Source organism: Miniopterus natalensis, chromosome 3 (genome assembly GCF_054644295.1).
Source record: "Miniopterus natalensis isolate mMinNat1 chromosome 3, mMinNat1.hap1, whole genome shotgun sequence".
NCBI lineage: Eukaryota > Metazoa > Chordata > Mammalia > Chiroptera > Miniopteridae > Miniopterus > Miniopterus natalensis.
In genome coordinates this window covers 88,143,628-88,167,373 of record NC_142083.1, presented here as the reverse complement: position 1 = coordinate 88,167,373, position 23,746 = coordinate 88,143,628, and the positions used below count along the sequence as shown (strand labels likewise).

The window sequence follows — 23,746 nt, the reverse complement described above, 5'->3', positions numbered from 1 at the left end:
AGCTACACCAGACAAGCACATCCTAGTGTATAGCATCTCTTAACCAGTGGACCACTGACAGCCATGAGGATTCTGCTGAGAGCTTGACAGCTGAATGGACTCTGCAACTGGGGCCACATATGCCATATTACTGACGGCTCCACACAACCTAGGGCTAGGGACCAGTCACCTACGGGTACCTTGGGTATGGCAGGCTCCTCCCAGATGGTTTTGGCTCACTGGAGCCTACAAGGAGGGCCACAATCTTAACTTGCAGATAACTCGTTGGTTGCTTCCAACACCCCCTCGTTGGCTGGTGGTGCAGAACCCATCAGACCAAACACTAAGGGCACACCCTTCGTGGTGATTTGGAGTACAGTAAAAGCTTGATATAACCAATTCAGATGAGGGGATATCCGTTAAAGCTGAAAGTCCATTATATAATAAGGTAGGTTTTCCTAATGCATATGTTAAAAAATTGACAAATCAGTCACCTCGAGTAAACAAATGCACATGACTGGGGCGTGGCTTAGCGCACTTTGGAACATCGGCTGGCATGCGCCAAACTGCTGCAGAACATCATGCCCTGGGACTGCGGAACCAATTACCACATGCGACGCTGTGTGATCATGTGTTAATCATTCCCCGCGAACATTGTTTAAGAGCAGTGACTCTTGGATTTAAATATGTGGGCAAGTCATAGATATGTGACATTTACTTATGTTGGCAAAATTACTACAGTGTTTTTACCAACATATGGTCTACTTGCTAAAATTTGTTAAAAATAACAGTGAAGTAACAAAACAAAAAAAACACCTGTTGATTTAATTGTAAGCAAATCTCGGTTAAAAGCATGTTAAAATTAACAGTGTTAATTTCCACGTATGACATATGGACTGGAAACTTTGTCCATTAAGTCCAAAGTTTGTTAAATCCAAAGTCTGTTAAATTGAGGTCCACAAAACTAAGGGTTTACTGTATTATGATTTCTCTCCTTATGTTAGCATCCCAATTGCCCCATCCCCAGCCAGGAACTCCATGTGGTATTGTAAACCAGAGCAGAACCACTCCCAGCCACAGCCCTCAGTACAGTTGACAAAGTAGCCTGTATTTTGCCTGAAGCTTATAGTTCACCATTGCTTGTGCCTGCAGCTTCTTAGTCTTTCCTGCCATAGCATGCACGGTAACCTACTTGCCAACTGGGCTCACACATTGGCCCTATACCATAGTAAGAACTACTGGGTCCATGGGGAAATGCTTTCTTCTGCCGCCAACAGACTCCCATGGAAGAGCCAAGTCTCTACCATTCAGCAGTTAGGGACTGACCCTCTGTCCACTTGGTTCAGTCTTTATCATACCCGGCAAGGGGGTTCTAATAGGAGCTGTCACCTGCTTGTTGATTATGCTAGGTTTCTGTGGAGTGTACTGCTGTTGTCCCCTCGGGCTCTAAACCATTGTGGTACAAAGTGTGCAAGGCAATTCATGGAAGATTGTCGCATGGAATGGAAGCACCCATATTACCTCTGGGGTGGAGTATAGCAAGGAGCTCACTTTAGAGATGCAATATGGCTCCAGCAGCAAGGCCACTGGCAAATGTCCAACTCTGTGATTGTTTAACTCTCTGTAGCCTCAGGCTGGGCTGATTACTCAGAAAACCACAATGTACTCAAGACAAATATCATGCCCCCAGGAAGGAGTTAATGAATGTACAGAATGTGACAACTGCCTGATGTTATCTGTTAACTTAGAAATGCATTGTTCTTTTTTGTGGTCTATGACTACCCAGCATCTGATTTGACTTCACCCCCTGTAAAAAGGGATCCTGTCCTGGGAGGGATACGGATTTTTCCCACCAGCCACCACTGGGAGCCACTGCTTTGCCGTGCATTTAAGTTTCTCCTGTTAAAGTTCTTATGAATTTGAATGAGGCTATGTGTCAGTTCTTCAGAGTCAATCCTGAGTTTAGACTTTGGAGCTTTCCCCCCAACAGCAGGTATAATTAAATTGAGATGTGGAGATAATTCTGGATTATCCTGGTGGGCTGTTATAGAAATAGATTTGTATATAGTGTATTAGAGTCAGGAATATAAGTTTGATGTGTGTATTAGACTTGAAATAAGTAAGTCCATTTTGTGTGACTGAGTGTAACTGTGAGGCCTGCGTGCCGTGATAAGATGAACACTTTGTAGCCCCGGCTTCCAAGCAGGCCCGCGCTCTGTAGGACCCTGATAAGACACACTGAAGACGCACCACACCTTCAACTGACCTGTTAAAAGCAGGAGCTTTTCGGCCACATCCTTGGACGCTTGTCTGCCCCCCAGACTTTGTCCCCAGCTCCGGGAAAGGTGACCCTGCCTTGCTCTGCCCTGCACCTCTCTGCCAGAGCTTACAGAGGGCTGCAGTGACAGACGCCATTGCGGCCGCATCCCCGTGTGTGTGTCTTTCTGCGGATCCTCTGGGTGGCCCTGCTGGTGCTGAGAACCATCGGGAACTGGTAAAGAAACCCTGTGTGATTTGCTTTATGTTTGTCTCTGTCTCCCTTCTTGAAACTTGAGTTATTGGCTCGGTCTCACTGAACCAAAGTGTCTCTCGACCCTCACGGTGGTATAGCCACGTATTGGGAGTTAGACCACCTGCGTTTACGTCTCCAGAGAAACTGGGACAATTGGCGTAGTCGGCAGGTCTGTGCCAAAGAATTGGCAGTATACGCAGGATTTTATTTTACAGCAGGATATAACCTGTTGGTGTGTATTACAGATGAATACACACATTCTAAATTAATTCTAGACTTTGAATTTTATGTCAGCTTTAAAAGTTTTTAATTGGATATACCCGGAATTAGCTGTATCAATTTGAAACTTTGAAAACTGTGGGAAATACACCTGCTCTCTGACCAAGTGAGTTCAGTGCACTATAATCTATGCGCGTTCACCGTTTGGAACTTAGGATATTTTGAGAAAGGATCGTGCGTTGCTTTCAGTTTCTCGGATCTCTGCCCACTATTACAAGCTTTAACGCCGTTCACCTGCGGGACGCACCCAGGAGAGACCTACTCCCAAAGGCTCGGCCGGAGGGCAAAAGGGGTTTCTCTGTCCCAAGGGATCTGAGGTAGCGGATTGTACTACCCGGCGGCTTGCGTGGGAGATAAAACCGGACTGTGGAGGAAGTTCGGGCCGTAGAACTGTCAGTGGACAATCTATGCCAAGTATCTCAATAAGCTTAAACAGGCAAGCGTATCCCTGGTGTGTAAATCGTGTGCCTGGTTCCTTTCGGACCCGTGTTGGCGGATTGTACCAACCGCGTGATTACGTGTAGGACTCAGTCGTGGCATAAACGATCTTGGTCTTTGAAATAAGGTGTATATGTTTTCAAACTAAATTTTGAGAAAAAGAAAGTGAAATTTCTAAACCGTCCAGGTGGACGAGTTATGAAAATATTTTATGGCAGAGCTAATGACTAAAATTTCAAGAAGGATCCTTCAGTTACTTTCCAAACTACATTCTTTTATTTTTCTCACTGATATTCGTACTTCTGTAGTTCAAAGGGCTCCCACACCTAATTCCATCTATCCCTTTGGTAGGAATGGGCCAGTAATTAGATTCACATTTAGAAAATAAGATGGAGAAACTCAGGGCCTGTTGGAGGAGACTAACGCGTAAACAACCTCCCTTGGCAAACATCCCAGGAGAGAGTAAGTGGCGCACCCTAGAGGACGCGCTGAGAAAGAAACATACTGTAGCTCATACACCCAGGCTTAATGCTGACGTAACCCATAATCCAGCTACATTCATACCAGTGATAGAGAGAGCACCACCTCAGGAGATAGTACCTATATTGCTACATACTATCCACAATTTGCAGGAAGATAATGACAGAGGGAAAGAATTGGCAAAAAAGGTAGTTAACAAATACTCAGCCAAACCCGCATAGTCAGAAAGAAGATTATTAAGAGAGAACAAGGAGAGAATCAACCTGAAGAGGTTGTAGAATTTACATCTTTTGACAGAAAGGAATTATCAGAACTTAGACAAATTATTATTAAAGGAGACAAGACAGATGTAGATTGGTTAGTTTCTATCTTTGAAAAGGGAGGACATACCACCACGCTTAGTGCAGACGAATTGGCACAGGTAGTGGATGCAATCGAACTTTCTAAAGTAAAGGATGAGGTAAAGAGAGCTATGGAAAGTAACAGAGATTTAGTTCAATCTTTATGGCAGTGGATTTCTGAAGCTTGGAGGAGAGCATTTCCAACTGTAGATTTTACTTCCTCACAATTCTTTCGAGAGTGGAGATCATTAGGAGAATTACAGAAACAGCTCAGAAAATTAGTCATTCTGAATGGTGTCTCCCATCCAGAAAACGACAGCCCTTGGGAATGCCAGAATATACAAGGCATTATAAGAGCATTAATTAGAAATGCACCAGAAGGATACAAAATTCAACTCCAGAATTTAATTTCTGGTGCTACCACTGCTAATGAAGTTAAAACTAAGATTACTCTTCATGAGAACTTAATTCAGGATAAGAAATTCACCGTTTCAACAAGGGAAAAAGGCAAGGAACCACCCATAGAATCTACCTTTGCTTTCCTAACTAACATTAGAGGTCAACAGAACATGTCATTTAAGCCCAGAAAACAATTTTCAGGCAACAATAATAGGCCTCAATATCTACAGAAACAAGGAGGATACTGGAAATCTAATAATCCTTTTTTCAAAAAACCTTCTTACCCACGAACAAACAACTCTAACAACAATCTTTTTAGAAATCACAACCCTTTTAGGTCCAACAATAACAACAACATTAATAGACAAAATTATCAGAATCAGAATCAAATTTCTTCCCCAAATCGAAACCCATTCCGTAGGCAGCAACAGGGAAACACTTTCAGTCAACAGGGAAACTGGAAGGGCCCCCGACCACAGTATTTGACGGAAGGGGGCCGATAGATTATCAAAGGAATTATGATCTAAATGAGTGTAAGCAGTTTGATTTCTCAGGTATACACTATATACATACCGATAATAGACCTTATATTACACTTACTATAGTCATAAATTCCAACACTATCCCTACCACCTTTCTTGTAGATACTGGATCACAGATTTCTTTATACAATTCTAACTTCTCTAATTCAAATGGAAAATCTATTGTTATTGAAGGAGTTACAGAAAATACCATTATTGCTAACTCACTTAAATGCACTATTCTCTGTAGAGATAGGAAAATTCCCTGCACCTTATATACAGCACCTAACGTAGCTAACCTAATTGACATGGATGTCATTTCTAATATATTCTGTTCCTCAATCAAGAGTTTGGCAATTACGAAGTTTCATACCAATCTAGCAGCCATCAATATAGAGCCAGTTACTTCACCTACTCCGACACAAGCTTCCTTTACTCCCCAATATCCACTCAAAGGTGGCCATGCTGATGTCACAGCAGCATTGGAGAAATTACTCAAAGAAGATATTATTGAAATAGGTAGATCTCACACTTATAATAGTCCAATTTGGCCAGTTAAAAAACCTAATGGAACATACAGAATTACCATTGATTACAGAAATTTGAATAAGGTCTCACCCACTCTTCCAGGAACATTACCTAATGCAACTGAAGTTATTAATATTATCCAATCTGACCTGCCCAAATATATGGCAGCAGTTGATTTGTCAGACATGTTTTTTCCATCCCACTTCATGAGGACTCTAGACAGTTTACTACTTTTACATGGCAAGGAAAGCAATATCAATTTAAAAGATTACCACAAGGTTACAAAAATTCGCCCACCATAGCTCACAATCTTCCAGCTTCTTACATTGATTCCCACAAAATATACCTCAAAAATCATACAGTACCTAGATGATATCATGCTATACAACAACAATTTAGAAGTCTTGAGAAAAGACTTAGACTCCTTAGTATCTTATTTGCAGCAAAATGGGTGGACAATTAACCCAGACAAAATACAAAAGCCTGGCACACAAGTTACCGTCTTAGGCATTAACTGGAGCTCTCAAGGCAGATCTGTTCCAGAGAAGGTTATTAATAAATTAGATTCTCTAAAATCACCTACTAACAAGAAGAAAGCACAACAACTTATGGGATTATTTATGTTCTTGAGGAAACACATACCATATTTAGCAGACATAGCTAAACCAATTTACAAAGTCACCAGGAAAGCAATCGATTTTGTTTGGAATGAGGAACAGGAGGAGGCTTTTCAACAACTTAAGGAGTACATACACCTCTTTTCTACCCTCCAGTCTATAAGACCGGGAGATAAGATAGTATTAGACATAGCTTTCCTACAGGATCATGGTCACTGGGGGCTTTACAAAAAGTCACCAGATTAATTCCAGTGGGATTTTGGTCCAAAAAAATTTACATATTCTCATTTTAAATACTCCCCTTATGAAAAGTTAATTTGGACTTTGTATGCTGCATTATTGCATCCTGAGCCTTTGACGGGACTTCAACCCATTAAGGTCAGGAGTACCTTGTCACTCAAGGCATGGTTAGATATGTCAGCGGAAGAATTGGCAGGTAGCCAAATTGAGGAGAAGGTACTCGCATGGAAGTGGTATATCAATTCGCGTAGTACCAGCGGCGCTGGAGAACCAGCCCTCCTCACCGAGGAGGTTTGCAAGCTTGAGGTAGAGCCACCTACCCGTGCCAACAAGCTTGCCCCAATGGCAAAACCCATTGGAGGGCGTGGACCGAAATACCCACCTTGAAAAATGCCTGGTTTACAGACAGATCAGCCTCCGTGTCCGGCGACCGACATACTTGGAGAGCTGCGGCTTTCAATCCCGCGACATGTCAAGCCCTGACAGCAAAGGGTGAGTCCAAATCTGCTCAGCATGCAGAACTCATTGCAGCATACCTAGCAGTGAGACTCTGTAGAACAACATAGAGCTAAGGTGTATATTTACACCGACTCTTGGGCCGTATATAATGGTGTTATATTATGGTCTAGGAAATGGAAAGAAACTGATTGGAGTATTAATGGAAAGGAAATTTGGTCCAAACCTTACTGGGTTAAGTTAGATGAATTTTCAGAAAGGATTAAGATATATGTCACACATGTTAGTGCACACGCTACAGACAACTCACCTACTACATTACACAATCAAGTAGCAGATCAATTAGCTAAAGGGCTCACACCCGATCAAGAAGTCACAATCCTTGATAGAACTAAATCATTACCCATCAAATTATCCATTAAGAAAGACAAGGATGGTAACTATTTTATACCTCTAATTCCAACTATCAAGTTAAAAAAGAGAGATGGCAAATACATGGTTGACAAACCTAAGGAAGAACTTATTCTACCAATCCAATTCATTAAACAGATTCATGCTAATTTAGGACACATTGGACACTCTGCACTCATAAATTGGTTCTATAAAAGAAATATTAAGACCCCCATTAAAGATATTAAATCAGCTGTAAATTCTTGTGAAACTTGTAAAGGAACTCAGATGTTTAGGGCTTTACAACCACCTAGAATTAGTAAACCCTTATTTCCTAATCAACTTCTACAAATTGACTTTATTGGTCCATTAACAGTACCTTTTACCCAAAAATATGCTTGTACCTTAGTAGATGTATGCACTGGAATTCTAACTGCAATTGGTCCTAATCACCCAGATGCCAATACTACTCTTAAAACAATCCAAAGTTGGATGACCCGTTTTAGTCCTCCACAATGCATTGAATCAGATCAAGGTTCACACTTTACAGCCGCAAAAGTTCAGAAATTAGCACAGGAATGTGATATTGATTGGAATTTTCATTTACCTTATAACCCTACAGCAGCAGGTACAATTGAAAGACATAATGGTCTTCTTAAACATAAGATTCAAACTTTGATGATGGACAGACACTTCACGTCTCTACAAGAGCTGTTAGATAGAGCTACCCTTTTACTAAATAGCAGACCTAGACCACAGAGGTTATCACCATTTGAAGAACTTTATGCTCCTCATCTTGAAAAAATCCCAGATTATGAATTTGTTCCACCTACACCTAAAATTCATAGAAATTTACCTTATAAAATCTTAACCAAAAATCCTAAAGATGGCTCCCTATCCTCACAGGAAATAATTGCACACAGCGGAGCCTCGCTATATTGGACTGTAAATAACAAGGGACATTTACAACAGACCAAGATATGCAATTCTCAACCCTTTACTTGAAGCCTACACTTATCATATTGTTTTACGCACTTCTATCAGCCATACCTTCTTTCTTTCTCTTACAAATCCTTATAGTCTTTATCTCACAGGATGCGTTTAGGGACCGTTGTGAAAATCGTTACTTTCCTTCTTACTCTTATTCTACTCCTCGCCATAGCGATGGGCACCCTGACTCTTATGTGGTGCCAATGGAGAACATACACTCCACCCATCACATCTAATGATACCGAACATCTTCGAGGAATAATTCATGATATCATTTCCAACCTCACTACCCCCACATCTTGGTTCTATAATCACACTGTCTGTATCCTGACAGGTCTATCCTGGAGCGATGGGAGCTCAACATAACCGAATTCCTTCAGAATGTCAAAGGAAACATAGTTACCCCATCACCTGATACTATTCAACTTTCTAATCCTACTCCTCTTCCATCGCCAGATATTGCTGATATTGTGGCTTTACCACAACCTCCTACTCATACCCCTTCAGCACCTACTGCAACCCAACCTTTACAGCCTTCTACTCCTCTTTACCCACTTTCACACCTGAACCCACCGCCACAACAGAGACATTACCACAGACTCTATCCTGATCTTATCAACCCCTCATGGTACACTAGGATTGCTTTACTAGATGCGATTGCTTACCCACAACCTATTTGCTCTGCTCTCTCGGGTGGAATTATAGAAATAGTTCAAGGAACCCTTAATGATATTCAAAGCCTTTCTGAATATTTACCAGGTCAGGCTGCAATTGATTGGATTTCTATGCTGAAAGATTATATAACAATAATTCTATAACAAGCAATTTATGCAGAAGATAGAAATTCACCTCAGATACTCTCATTGTCCACACCAACAGAATTTCTTACTCAACTTTGTTTAGGAAGCCTAGGAGCTCCCGAATCAACCCCAGAATGGCATTTCCACCCAGCTATTACCCAACGAGAAAAAGAATCGGAGGAACTTATGCAAATGATAGAGGAAGAGGAGTCATTTATATAACTCTAGCTTCTGTAATACTCTTCAAAATCTGCAATGGCACAACTATTTCTCCTACTATAGCTACTTCTTTTGAAACTTCTTCTGAAACTTCTACTTCTACTACTATAAAACCAAATACTATAGCAGCAGCTATGACTATGGAACCACCTCTTCATAACATTACTTTAGAACAACTTCCACAACATTACATCTTTCACCCTCCTTATATCTTCACTAACAATACTCTTTTTTGTCTAACTATAGGACACTTTGATTTCAACACTTCTCTATATTACACTGCTACACATAAACTATGTCCCAGTTATTATACACAGAAGTATTGTCAGCTACAAGCTTTAAATGAAGATCAGACTACTCTAAGAGCATACCATCACACACAACTTAAAGACTGTGTGAAACTTCAATGGTTTCAGGATGCATTACATACTAGATCTGTATCAATTGTTGACACTCAATCTCGGGAACCACAGGGCATAACTTATCATGTCTCTAATGATACCCTTTTACAATGGAGAGGATCCATCATAATGCCAATACAGTCAATAGGCCCTTATAGCGCTGAAGAAAACAATACTTGTATACAAAGAGCAACTTTTAATGTAGTACCCTTCATGGAACACTTAATGAGTTTTTGGAACACAGGAGAACTAGATGACACAGATATAGAGGGCTATGAGTATGATGATGAGGACAATACTAGTTCGAATCTAGCCGCCTCAACAGAAACAACAGAAACATCCTCAACCATAGAGACCACTACTCCTGAAACCTCACCAACCACTCCAACTTTCATGAATCCCAAACCCTTTTTCTCACCACCAATTTTGAATCCCACATTACCAGAAGGCTTCCCTGAAGGACATCCTATTAATCATACAGTAAAGGAAGGTGACATAACATATTATCAATATTATCTTACAGAGTTTCCAAATTTTCCAACCTTTGGCAATTTTTGCATTGGAATAGAGTGCACTATGGGTGCCTCCGAAGGCGCTGCATTTGCCTCTCATATGAGGACACCATTAGATGATACAATCACACCTGAAGAATACCTAGAGAAGGACAATAATTTTGGGCCTTTTAGACATATACCTCAGGTGCTGACTGATCTAATTTCCCCTGTCACTTATGATGATTTCACCATAGAACCCAAATTATGGGAAGCACCTCGATTTGGTCCCATCTATCAAATCTGTTTTGCGGCAGGCATAGTGAATAATTCTTTTCCTCTCAATAATACCGACCCTTTCGATCAAAGCTTTACATTCATAGAAAAGGCAATTTATTGTAGAGACCCTTCTTTCCTACCAAAACCGATGAAGGAACTCTTACAGAAACATACCTATCAAAAAACAACCACATTAGCATCTAAGCTCAGAACGCCATCGGCTCTAGGATTTACCCAAAACACATAGAACTTACCAAAACAGAGGGGCATGCTTAATAGTACTCACTTATGCTGAGGCAAAGGAAATATTATACAAACAACTAGTAAGTACTATGATTGCAGGCACAAAAACACCTATAAAAGCTCTTGAATACTCACCACAAGGCTGCTCTAACATCACAACAAGTACAATGACATTTACATCAAAAATAGACACAACCTTACACAATTGGCTTCAGTCTACTCGTATCTTAATAAGGGAAGAACCCGATAATCTAAATGCCTCACTTATTGGCAATATCACACTCCAATTTTCGTCTATCCAATTTCAACAAACATTTCCTATATTTTTATTCAGAAGTAACACCTCTAGTATCAATTTAACAAGGGAAAGTCAGACATACCATGACTGTTCCATTCACAAATTCATGATTTTACATCCTAACCTACCATATGGTGTTATTCCAGTACATTCCATTAACACTAAAGCTGCACCCTTTAGATATCATCCTTACTCTTATGGCCCTTTTCCTATCACAAAGTATAGGGATATATCAGTAAAATTTGATTATACTCAGGGCACTCTTACTAGTGCAGCACCTCACACTATGCAGAAATGGTACAAGTTTCCTGAAAATGTTACCCGACCAACACCATTCCCTTTACACAAAACTCACTGGGATCTTTGTTCTCAGGTATTAGACCCTAGGATTAATCTCACTTAAAATGTCTCTTATGGAATGAAACCAACCTCTTGGTTTTCTACTTTTGGTGCAAAGATTAACACTCACAACACCTTTAGAATCGCAGGAAGTTTATCACTAGGTTATCAATCATACATGATAATGTACCTCGAAGGAGGATGGAAAAAAGCTTTCCTACACCATCACTCACCTATTACTAACCACACAGTATTACCTAATTCTGATTTCTTCCATGTACCAAACCCGAGAGATCAATGCTTCACCAAGACACCTCTAGACCCCTGCATTATCTATAGAGGATGTTATAATAGCACCATATGTTTAAGGACTTTACATTTTCCTTCCATCTATTCATATGGTATTATTAAGCCTGCACCTACCATTTTAACACCACCTCCTGTCATGACCCACTCTGATAATCCAATTCGAATTATTTACAAACCACAAATTCAACGCACCACTCTGTACTTTTCACCTTCCGACTTTCTTGTAACCTCTCTTATACCTGCATGCGCTTCACAACAACTTAACTTACAATTACCACCCTTTCCCCAACTGTTCCATTCACAAATTCATGATTTTACATCCTAACCTACCATATGGTGTTTCATTCTAATGTTATGAAACTCCTACAACTTGATGCAGCCTCATTTGCAATGGCATCTCTCTCCCTAACTGTATCTATAGCTAATTCTATTAAGATCAACAAACTGACACGTGACTTAAATGTCTTCATGTCAGAAACGGCCATGGAACAGGCAAAAATCATGAGGTTAGTCTCATCTTCTTTCGATTCGGCCTACGCACTAGCTGCACAGACTCAACAACAAATCAGATTATTATCTGAAGCAACTAAACAACAGAATGAGGCTATCCAAAAGCTTCACATGGACCTAGAGGACCTCAATATTCGATTCCAAATGTATCAATTCAAATGGCAATGCATAAAAATTCAAGACCATTTGACTCAGGCCCACAGAGACATGCTTAATTTAATGCAGTTAGGTACCGGATTTAATCCCTTATGGAGCGATGCTACTGCAAGAGTTGACTTCTCTAAACCTGTTGGTTGTGACACAGCAGACTGCAAAATATCTATTCTAACAACTATTGGCGGAGAAAATCTCCTAGCCTACTCCACTATTGACATCCCTACCAAAATAGGGGAAGATTATGTCTTACCTGTAGGTGATCTTTTGTTCGTTGATCCCTACTTCTTCAAAAAATCAGATCTTATTGAATTCTCGCCCACTGTCTTCATTGCTCATAATGCACTTTATGCAGACTCTTTTCCTGTTGCTTTAATCCCACATCAGCCTAGACCCACTTTCTACTCTTTAGGAAGACATAATTGGGTAATTTGTTTCTCTAACTTTTCCTACTTGGACCTAAGACCTTTTTGGATGTCAACATTTCAAGGCATCAATAATTGCTCTCTCCTTACTAATGCTATGAACATTTCTATAAATAATGTCACACATTATACTACTTATACAGAATCTTCAACTATCTTTTGGCACCCTTCTATGCCCCTTGTCCCTACTCTAACTACCAAGCATCATACCGCCCCGCCTACCCTTAACAAATCTTCTACTAAGTTAGCACAACTTGAGGGTCTCACTAAGAAGACGCTTCAACAACTCAAGAAGCCAATAGACAAACTACATCACATCGTCTACGTACCAAATGCTGGGACCATCGCGACCAAGGAGGACGTCAGGAAACTACACACCACCTGCCATCTCGGAGATACCCCCCTCTCACTTTGGAGAATGGTACCCTGCACTCCCAACTGGAACGCGCTGAACCCCGTGACCCTCATTCAACATGGATTTTTTTCTTTACAAAATACTTGGACTCTGATTAAGGAAATTGCTCTTGGTTTTGCTTGTTTCTTTTTGCTTTATCTCTTTCTTAAGATGATTTTTACTCTTCTTCCCCGGAAGGAGAAACCTTTTTAGTCTGATTCCTTTGGACTAAATCCCCGGGAATCACCAGGTGAACTGTTATAGAAATAGATTTGTGTGTGTATTAGAGTCAGGAATCTAAGTTTGATGTGTGTATTAGACTTGACATAAGTAACTCCATCTTGTGTGACTGAGTGTAGCTGTGAGGCCTGCGTGCCACGATAAGATTAACACTTTGTAGCCCCAGCCTCCAACCAGGCCCCGAGCTCTGTCGGACCCCGATAAGACACACCGAAGATGCACCACACCTTCAATTGAACTGTTAAAAGCAGGAGCTTTTCGGCCACATCCTTGGATGCTTGTCTGCTCCCCACAGACTTTGTCCCCAGCTCCGGGAAAGCTGCCCCTGCGTTGCTCTGCCCTGCACCTCTCTGCCAGAGCTTACAGAGGGCTGCAGTGACCGACGCCGTGGCGGCCGCATCCCCGTGTGTGTATCTTTCGGCGGATCCTCCGGGTGGCCTGCTGGTGCCGAGAACCATCGGGAACTGGTAAAGAAACCCTGTGTGATTTGCTTTGTGTTTGTCTCTGTCTCCCTTCTTGAAACTTGAATTATTGGCTCTGTCTCATTGAACTAAAGTGTCTCTCGACCCTCACCGTGGTATAGCCACGTATTGGGAGTTAGACCACCTGTGTTTACATCTCCAGAGAAAGTGGGATATGGGCCCCATATAATTACAAGGGACTGTACAAGACGGAGGCAGGAGGGGCAGTGTCAGAAGGGGATGTGGTGGAGGCAGAGGTTGGCTTTTGTATTTTGAATATGGAAGAAGGGGCCATGAGCCAATGAATGCAAGTGAAGAATCTGCCCTTAAAGCCTCCAAAAAAAAAAAAACAAAACAAAAAAATCAGACCTGCCAGCACCTTTATTATGACCATCTAAGATTCATTTCTGACTTCTGACCTCCAAAACTGTAAGCTCATAAGTTTGTGTTATTTTAATCATTACGTTTGTGGTAACTTGTTACATCAACAATAGAAAACTAACACACCCTGCTTTCTGAAAGACTATGCTGATGCCTCCAATGAGGCAAGACAAGGTTGCCTTATAAGACAATGCAGGGCCCGTCACAAGCTGGACCCACCAGCCCTTCTGGTCACCAACCAACTAGGGCCAAATCTCAGCATAACCAGAAGGAACTGTTTTGCACTGGCTAACAGGAGGGGAGGGACTATACGACAAAGGAATTACAGAATCAGACTACCATGCACGAGAAGGGTCAGGAGAGTATTCCTGGGAGCCAGGACTTGGAGGATTCTGAGGATGAGAAACTATAAACTTGAATAGAGAGTTTGTCAATAAGGGACAAACTCCTATCACGCATGATTTAACCCATTGGCAATGGCCCCAGGGTATAGGCACCCTGAGATAGCCCTTGGAAGCTTGGAGCAAATGAATGCCAAATGAATTCCAAAAGTACAGACTTGGGCTCTGTACAATGATTTGTCTGGTCTTTCTCCATGGCTCCCTGGGAGGTAACTTCTAAAACTCTTGGCATTTTCTCATAATAGTAGTGTCTTTGTCATGTGTGAACCACTTAGATTACACCTGAGTTCATACCAACAAGATCCTGAAGGGAGTGGATCACCAGAAAGACTAATGAAGTGACAAGAAGGTTGGGGCTTGGGGTCAGCCTGACCTCCACAGAGGGTAGGGGAAGCTGCAGACTGGGTTCTATCACATGGTTGAGAATGAAAAAAATCATGTCTACATGAGGTAACCCCAGGAAAAACTCTAGACACTGGGGACAGGGTGAGGGTCCTGGGTGGTGAACACATCGACGTGCCAGGAGTGGGCAGCAGCCTCACTCCGCAAGGAGAAGGCAACAGAGCTTGGCATCTGGAACTTTCCTTGACCTAGACATTTGCATCTCTCCCAAACTGTAGCCTTCCAAATTCATGAGCGCCCTAGCCAGATTGGCTCAGTGGTTAGAGCATTGGCCCGCAGACTAGGGGGTCTCGGGTTCAATTCCACTCAAGGGCATGTACCTGGGTTGACGGCTCAATCACTGATACTCCGAGAGCACGTGAGGGAGGCAACCCATCGATATGTCTCTCTCACATCGATGTTTCTCTCTCTCCCTTCCACTCTCTCTGAAAAGCAATGGAAAAAATATCCTCTGGTAACGGTTAAAAAAAAAGTTAAAATCATGAATTTTAATGTATATTTCACCACAATAAAAAAACCTTAAACAGGTGAAATTTGTTTTAGTAATATTTTATGGATCACAATATAGTCAAAATATTTTCATTTCAATATGTAACTAATTTTTAAGATTGAAATGTTTTATATTCTTGTTATCATACTAAAGCCTTTGAAAAGTTACCATTCAGCGTGTATGCTACACTTACAGGGCACCCCAGTGAGGGCTAGCCAATTTCAAGTGCTCAATAGCCTCATGGAGCCAGTGGACAGCCTTCATCTAAAACCTCATCTGCAAGCATCTCCATTCTACTTGCAAAGACCCACAGGTTCCCTGCAACACTCCTGCAGCACCTCTGCAAATCCGCCTACAGGTTTTCTGCAAACTTCCCACATCATCTTCAAACACGCCCACAGCTCACAGGCCGATCCCTGAATCTCACTGTGGGCAGCTTCAGAACCTTTGCAGGTTGATCTGGCCTGCAAAGCACCCCTCTTCTTAGTGTAAAATGCCATATGCCCATGGGAAACACTCTGGCAGGGCCCCACATAGTCCTCTCCAAGTCCGGGGGGCGGGGGGCTGAGGCCGGACAGGAGACCCCAGGTGTCCTTCCTCTTGCTTCCCCTCAGGCTCTTCATCCTGGGCCTCTTCTAGGAAGGCAACCAGCTCCTCCCACAGCACCGGGTCTCCAGCCCCAGGCTACACAGCTGGCCCAGCAGCTGGATATCGCTCTTCAAAGTTTCTCCTGCAGGAGGGAAGGGAGAGTCATGGGCATTCCACCCCAGAGAGCATGCCCCCCAACCTGGGTGGAAGCAGGTCCCAGCTCAGGACCTGACAGAGTCTTTGCTTGACCTAACTTTAGTCAGGCTCCTGAAACTTCCCGTAGGCCCACCTGTGCACCGCCTCGTAAAATGCAGTCTTAGCAATAATCCCCATCCTCCATCCCTGAACGCTCTCCATAGCTTATCTAGTCTGGTTCTTCACCTCCCACATCTCCCAGGTGATGTCTGATCACCGTGGCCTGTCTTCAGCAGGAATCCTGCTGAGTCGCTTGACCCAAAATGCCCCCTTCCTGCTGATGTAACTTTCTATCCACTGTCCCCCAGCGGCTCCTACACCATAAATTTCCACTTGCCCATGCTGTACTTGGAGTTGAGCCCAATCTTTCTCGTCCACTGTAAAATCCCATCACAGTGGTCCCTGTTCCCATCACCTTACTACCTATACCATGTTCTTGGGCAGGTCCTTGCTGTGTCCCGGGACCTTATCTGCCATCCTGCTTCTCACGGTGTCTCTTGATCTGTCGCTCTCTCTCCATTTGTCTCTCCCTGTCTCTACGTCTCTCTGTGTGTGTCTGACTCTTAATCTCTTGGTCTCTCGTTTCCCTCGCTTGGTATCCATCTCCCTGTCTCCACCTGTCTGTCTGTTTCTATGTCTTTCCATACCCCGTCTTTCTGTCTGCCTGTATTTCTCTGCCTTTGTCTCCATCTCTCTGTCTCTTAGATTTAATCTGAGTCTCTGTCTCTGTCCTCAATCTCTGCTTTCCATTTCCATCTCTTTCTGGGTCTCTCTTTGTGTCTGTCTCTATTCCTGCCTCTCACTCTTTGGGTCTATGTGTCTACCTCTCTTTGGGTCTCTCTCTCTCTCTCTCTCTCTCTGTGTGTGTGTCCCTGGCTTTATTTCTCAATTTCCGTCTCTCAATTTCTGTCTTTCAATCTCTGGCCCTTTCTATTTTCACACATTGCCTTTAATTAATTAATTAATTAATTAATTAATTAATTAATTCTCCCCCACCCCTACTCTATCTCTTGCCCCTCCAAATTCCTCACTCACCAACTCCTCCCAGATCCACAGCAGACTCTCCCTGGCACCTTCAGTGTCTGCCCCTGGGGACATGAGGGTCTGGTCAGCTCTCCCTGATGGGGGGGCACCTCTCAGGGCCCTGGGGGTTGGACCCAGCCCTGGAGGCACCAGTCCAGCCTGCCTCAGCTGCCTCCACAGCTCCATAGTCCCTGAGCAGTGGCTGCACAGAACAGGAAGTAGCAAGGCCCAGAATGACCCAGCCCCCTGGAGACCTGAGGGGTGGGGAAAATAAAGGGCAGTGGAAGGGTCTGACATGGCATCCCAAAGCCCATTCTTCAGTGAGAATCAGCATTTTTTTCTTTCTGAAGCCTAATCTCAACTCCGCTTACAAGCATCCAACTCCACCCCTCCATGTCTCTTCCCAGGAATAACCCCTCCCTGTCTTTGATGTCTATTGATGCCTGGCCTCATCCTGTGTAGCCCTCTCCTGGGTCTCAGGTCCCAACACTCATCCTCAAACCCCAACTTCGTCCTTGCCTTTCTCCACTCAAGCCATCCAGGGCTTCCCAATCAGTGTGCCTGAGGAGCCAGGAATGGCTTCCAAGAGAATGATCCCTCGGCTGGGCTGCCTCAATGTCCGGGCTGCTGGTATTTCACTGAGCAGCCAACTCTGCTGACTCTAGACTTGCCCACAGATGGTATCACTTTCAGCACTGGGCCCTGCAGGGAAAAGGTTGGAACACACTGCAGGCCTCCCTCTGCTAGAGCCCCTCTGTCAGGCCCAGGACATTCAAATTCCTTTGATGTGTCAATGGCTTCAAAGTCCCTGACTCCAGTCTGACCTCCCTCCTGAGCTTCAGACCCCTATTCAGCATCTCCACCTGGATGTCTCAAGATGCATATGGTCAAAACAGAACTCTCAATTGGGACCTACCCCACCGTATTAGTTTCCCAGTGCTGCTTTAACAAATTACCACAAACTTAGTGGCTTAAAACAGCACAATGTTATTCTCTTACAGCTCCAGAGGTCACAAGTCTAAAGTGGGTGCACAGGGCTGGGTTCTTTCTGGAGACTCTAGGGGAGAATCAATTTTCTAACTTTACCAGCTTCTAGGAGCGACCCACATTTCCGGGCTCATAGCCCCTTCCTTGTATCACTCCAAGCTCCTCCATCTGTCATCAAGACTTTCCTGCCTCCATTTTATAATATCCTCATGATTACATTGGGCCCACCTCAATTACCCAGGATAATCTCCCCATCTCAAGATTTCTAACTTAACCACATCTTTTGCGTATCACTGATAGTGACATACTCACAGGTTCCAGGGATCAGAACATGGATATTTGAGGGGGGGTCATCTCAGCCTACCACACCTGTCCTTCCAAGCACCTGCTACTCCCCAGTTTCCCCATCTCTCTGAGTGGCAGCACTGTCCTTGTAGTTTCTCAAGGTGCTGGCTCCAACTCAAAAAGAGATTCATAATCTGAGTACTTCTCACCATTTCCGTTGCCCCATCTCTGCTCCTGTCTCCATTCATCTCTGGTTTGGATGAGTATAGTAGCCTCTTTGCGGCCCCCTCCCCCCCCCCCCCCCCCCCCGCCCTCTAAGATCTGTTTCCCACCTGGCAGAATTGATCTTTACAAAATGTAAATTAGATGACACTGTCCTGAGAAGGGAATAAAATCCTACCAGGCCTGCACAGTCAGCTCCCGGCCCACCTGCCTGACCTGGTCTTCCACCTCTGTCTTCAAGACGGTTCCCACCTCTGGGCCTTTGCACTGGCTGCTACCCTGCCTGGAACACTTTCCTCCCAGATGTTTGAATGGCCGTTTCCTTCTTATCCTCCACTTAAATGTCATGTCTTCAGAGAGGCTTTTGCCAATGGCCCTGTACCGCTGTCACTCCCTATCATATTACCTGTTCGTATTTGCCTCTTATCAAATACTATCTGAAGTTACCTTGCTTCTTCTGGTGTTTCCTATCCATCCTCTCCCTGCCTGGAATGCTGACTCCCGGAGATGGGGCTGGGTCGGTCCTGTTCACCACGGTCACCTCAGCACCCAGAGCAGTGCCTGCGCCATGGTACCTGCTCAGTAAATATTTGTGGAGTGAATGAATGAGTGAATGAATGAATGATTCCATCCTCAAGACTTCACATCGACTCTTCACTCTGAGCTCCAAACTGAAGCCACACACACATCACAGTACTAATCTTTTTTTCCTTCTCCTCATTAATCTTTGTTTTAATGGGTCTCAACATTCTGTGACAGATTTTTGGTCAAGTTGTTTCCATTAAAAACTAATAAATAAAAACTAATAACTAACTAAAACTAATAACTGATTTTAAAAACTAATAACTTAAAAACTGCCACACACACACACACACACACACAAATGGTCCAGGAAACATTCTCCTTTCCTTCTGAAGGTTTTACGATGCATTGTAATCATTAACCAGTCTTTTACTATTAAACTTAAATGGCCAATTGAGACAAACAGTTCTGAGACTGTTCTTCCACCACTGATTAAGACTGGGGCGGCAGGTATTGGGGATAATATTCATTTAGCCTTCTGAGCTTTCTGGGCAGACTTGGTGACTTTGCCAGCTCCAGCTGCCTTCTTGTCCACTGCTTTGATGACACCAACAGCAACTGTCTGTCTCATGTCACGAACAGCAAAACGGCCCAGAGTCAGAGAAGCTCTCAACACACATGGGCTTGCCAAGCACCATATCAGCGATGGCAGCGTCACCAGATTTCAAAAACTTAGGGCCATCTTCCAGCTTTTTCCCAGAATGACAATCAATCTTCTCCTTCAGCTCAGCAAATTTGCAAGCGATATGAGCTGTGTGACAGTCCAGCACAGGTGCATACCCAGCACTGATCTGGCCTGGGTGGTTCAGGATAATCACCTGAGCTGTGAAGCCAGCTGCTTCCATTGGTGGGTCATTTTTGCTGTCACCAGCCACACTGCCACAACGAACATCTTTGACAGACACATTCTTGACATTGAAGACCACATTGTCCCCAGGAAGAGCTTCACTCAAAGCTTCATGGTGCATTTCAACAGACTTTACTTCAGTTGTAACATTGACTGGAGCAAAGGTGACCACCATGCCGGGCTTGAGAACACCAGTCTCCACTCGGCCCACAGGGACAGCACCAATACCACCAATTTTGTAGACATCCTGGAGGGGTAGACGCAGGGGCTTGTCAGTTGGATGAGTTGGTGGTAAGATGCAATGCAGAGCTTCAAGTAGTGCGGTTCCACTGGCATTGCCATCTTTACGGGTGACTTTCCATCCCTTGAACCAAGGCATATTAGCACTTGGCTCAAGCACGTTGTCACCATTCCAACCAGAAATTGGCATAAATGCTAATGTGTCAGGGTTGTAGCCAATTTTCTTAATATAGGTGCGGACTTCTTTAACAATTTCCTTGTATCTCTTCTGGCTGTAGGGTGGCTCAGTGGAATCCATTTTGTTAACACCAACAATCAGTTGTTTCACACCCAGTGTGTAAGCCAGAAGGGCATGTTCACGGGTCTGCCCATTCTTGGAGATACCTGCTTCAAATTCACCAACACCAGCAGCAACAATCGGGACAGCACAGTCAGCCTGAGATGTGCCTGTAATCATGTTTTTGATGACGTCTCTGTGTCCCGGGGCATCAATGATGGTCACATAATACTTGCTGGTCTCGAATTTCCACAGGGAGATAGCAACGGTGATACCACGCTCACGTTCAGCTTTCAGTTTATCCAAGTCCCAGGCATACTTGAAGGAGCCCTTCCCCATCTCAGCTGCCTCCTTCTCAAATTTTTCGATGGTTCTTTTGTCGATCCCATCACATTTGTAGATCAGACGGCCAGTAGTGGTAGACTTGCCGGAATCTACGTGTCCAATGACGACAATGTTGATATGAGTCTTTTCCTTTCCCATTTTGGGTTTGTTAGTGGTGGTTTTCAAGACACCTGTGTTCTGGCGGCAAACCCGTTGCGAAAAGGCTCACAGCACTAATCTTGAGATCTCCTCTCCACCCCTTACCCTGAAGTCTAACCTCGACACCCGCTCGATCTTTTTCCCAGGGGAAAATAATGCTGGGCAATTTGGGGGGCACTGAATTCCCTATTGCAAGGAGGGAGCGAGCGAGAGCTGGAGAACAGGGAGGCTCAGGGGAACCCTGACTTCAGTCAGAGGAAGGGAAGGTGCTCTCACTGGAAGGACTGCCCACCCTCTCCTAGGAAAAGGCTAGAGTCCCACTACAAAGCCTACAGAGAGGGCACTCAGAGAAATCCCTGAACCCAAAAAAGAGTAAAAAATGCAAGCGCCTTCAAGAGGGGAGCGTGACCCAAAAAGACGTCAAACACGGAGCCAGGCGGGCTGGTAAAACGGACCGGCCCCTTCCAGTGACCTAATCTCAGCAAGACGGCGGCGCCCAGGGCGGTAGGTGATCGGAGTTCCTAGAGCCCCGAAATGGAAGTCCATTCAGCTGCCTCCGCCTTCAGGGCCAGTGTCGGCGCCCGGGAAGCAAGGAGCGTGGGGCAGCAGGAGGCCTCCCGGCTAGGCCTCGCGCTGCCAGTGTAGACACGCGGCTCTTGGGAGCCCGGGAGGGAGAGCGCAGGTTGCAGGCTGCTGAGGAGCTTCCGGGAGGAAGAGGGGGGGCGGGCGTTTGGCAGAGAGAAACCAATGCAGAAGCAGGAGATGTCTTCCGGAAATGGCACACCCGGCCAATCAGAGGGAGGGATAAGGGAGTCGACGAGCCGTGGAGCGGACCCTGCGTTCTGGCCAGTGCGGCTCCCGGGTTAACGCATCGCCCCCCTGTCCCCGCCCCAACGGGTCGCAGGTTCGATTCCCGGGGGGGCACGTACCTGGGTTGCTGCTTCCATCCCCTGTTGGAGGCAGCCAACCAATCTCTCCTCTAAAAAAGCAACGGGGGTAAAATATCCTCGGGTAAGGATTAACCAAAACCCCCGAAACAACCCGAAGAAAGAGAGTGGGAGTGGGACCTGCAAGGGAAAGAGGACTCCAAGGAATGCAGGCGAGGGAGACTCATGGGAGAGTTAGGAATTCTGATGGAAAACCAAAGGCATGGTCGTCGGGTCGGGGAACCAAGAAGTATGGGAGTTCCAAGGAATTAAGGGGAGAATTTGCAGTATTGTGGAGAGGAATTTAGAAAGAAATGGGTAAAATAAGAGTTTGGGAGCTTATGAAGAATTTTTAGGGAAAATAAGGGTTTGGGCCAAGTTCTGGGGGGAAATGAGAAATTAAAGAAAGAATTTAAGGGCGGTTTGACAGCAATTTAAACAAATTAAGGTTATATTTTAGGGAAATAAATCAGTTGTGCAGGAAGACTCCAGGGAGAATTTGGGGACATTTGTGGAAAATGAAGGGGTCGGATAATAGAGACTTTGAAAGAAAATAAGCATTGGTGGGGAGAAATAGGCGGAGAATTTGGGGAAACCAAGAATGTTTCGCTAAATCAAAGAGACAGTTTAGGGTTGATTAGAAGGAAGAATTTGGGGAAAAAAAGGAGGGAAATCTGGGAATCCCAAATGCAGAATTTGGAAGTTCTGAAAGGCGAATTTAGTGAGTCAAGAAGCATTGGGGGGTAGGGAGGGAGGGGTGATCACAGACCAAGGACAGAACAGAGCGGCCCAGCCAGCTCGGCCTCAAAGGAGGCTCTCCAGGCTCAGCCTCTCCTTCCTCCCCAGTCCCGCCATCTGGCGGCCACACTTGGAACAGGGGTACCAGGGGCACCCTTGGCCTGAGCAGTGCAGTGGCCCGCAGGGCCATCAGAGGAAGGGGAGGAAGTTGCTCAAGTTCCTGACTGACTCTTTCTGTGATGCGGAGGCCCGGAGGGAGTGCCTGCTCCAAAAGCAGGCGTCAAAACTGCGCAGGGAAAATCGGTGAGAACCCCTGGCCTGCAAGACCCTCCTGCTCTGGAATCACTGGTCTCCGTTCGTTTCACAGATTCGCCGTGCCTATCTGAAACAGTGCAAAAACCACTCAGAAGCTGAGAAAGAGCTTCTACCCTGTGAGTTGTCTTGCTTGTCCCTCCTGATGGCCAGCGAGCATTGGGTTGAATCCTAGAGGATCTGACCCAGAGGTGAGGAGTTGAGACCAGAGATGGGCAGCAAGGAATGGCATGGAGGGATGGGCTCCTGTGTAGTCGGGATAAGCCAATTGTAAAGCCTGGGTGGGGTTTGGGATGTTGGATAGATTTGGGATTAGGTGAGTGGTCCAGTGCCAGGGAGGAGGGCTTTTTGGAGGAGGGACTTAAGGGTGAAGATGAGGACCCTGAATGGGAGGTGGACCTACCATTTTGGGGAGGGAAACAATTGAAATTTCCTCCTTGAAGTCCAAGGTATTGCTCTTCTAGATTGGGATGGATTTAGGGGTGCAATATGGAGAATGGAGGAATGGGCAAGGACTTGAAAACTCACATGAACCCGCCCGGCGTGGCTCAGCAGTTGAGAATCAACCTATGATCCAGGTGATCACAGTTCCAATAGTGGCCAGGGCACATGTCTGGGCTTCGGGCTCGATTCCC

At 44.6% G+C, this 23,746-nt stretch overlaps 2 pseudogenes; both read right to left on the bottom strand.

Moving 5' to 3' along the window:
• Positions 1-6,511: 6,511 nt before the first annotated feature.
• LOC148093553 (glutamate-rich protein 4-like) lies at positions 6,512-17,398 on the bottom strand (annotated as a pseudogene).
• Positions 17,399-19,583: 2,185 nt separating this feature from the next.
• On the bottom strand, positions 19,584-21,214 carry LOC148093552 (elongation factor 1-alpha 1 pseudogene; annotated as a pseudogene).
• Between the last annotated feature and the right edge of the window lie 2,532 nt (positions 21,215-23,746).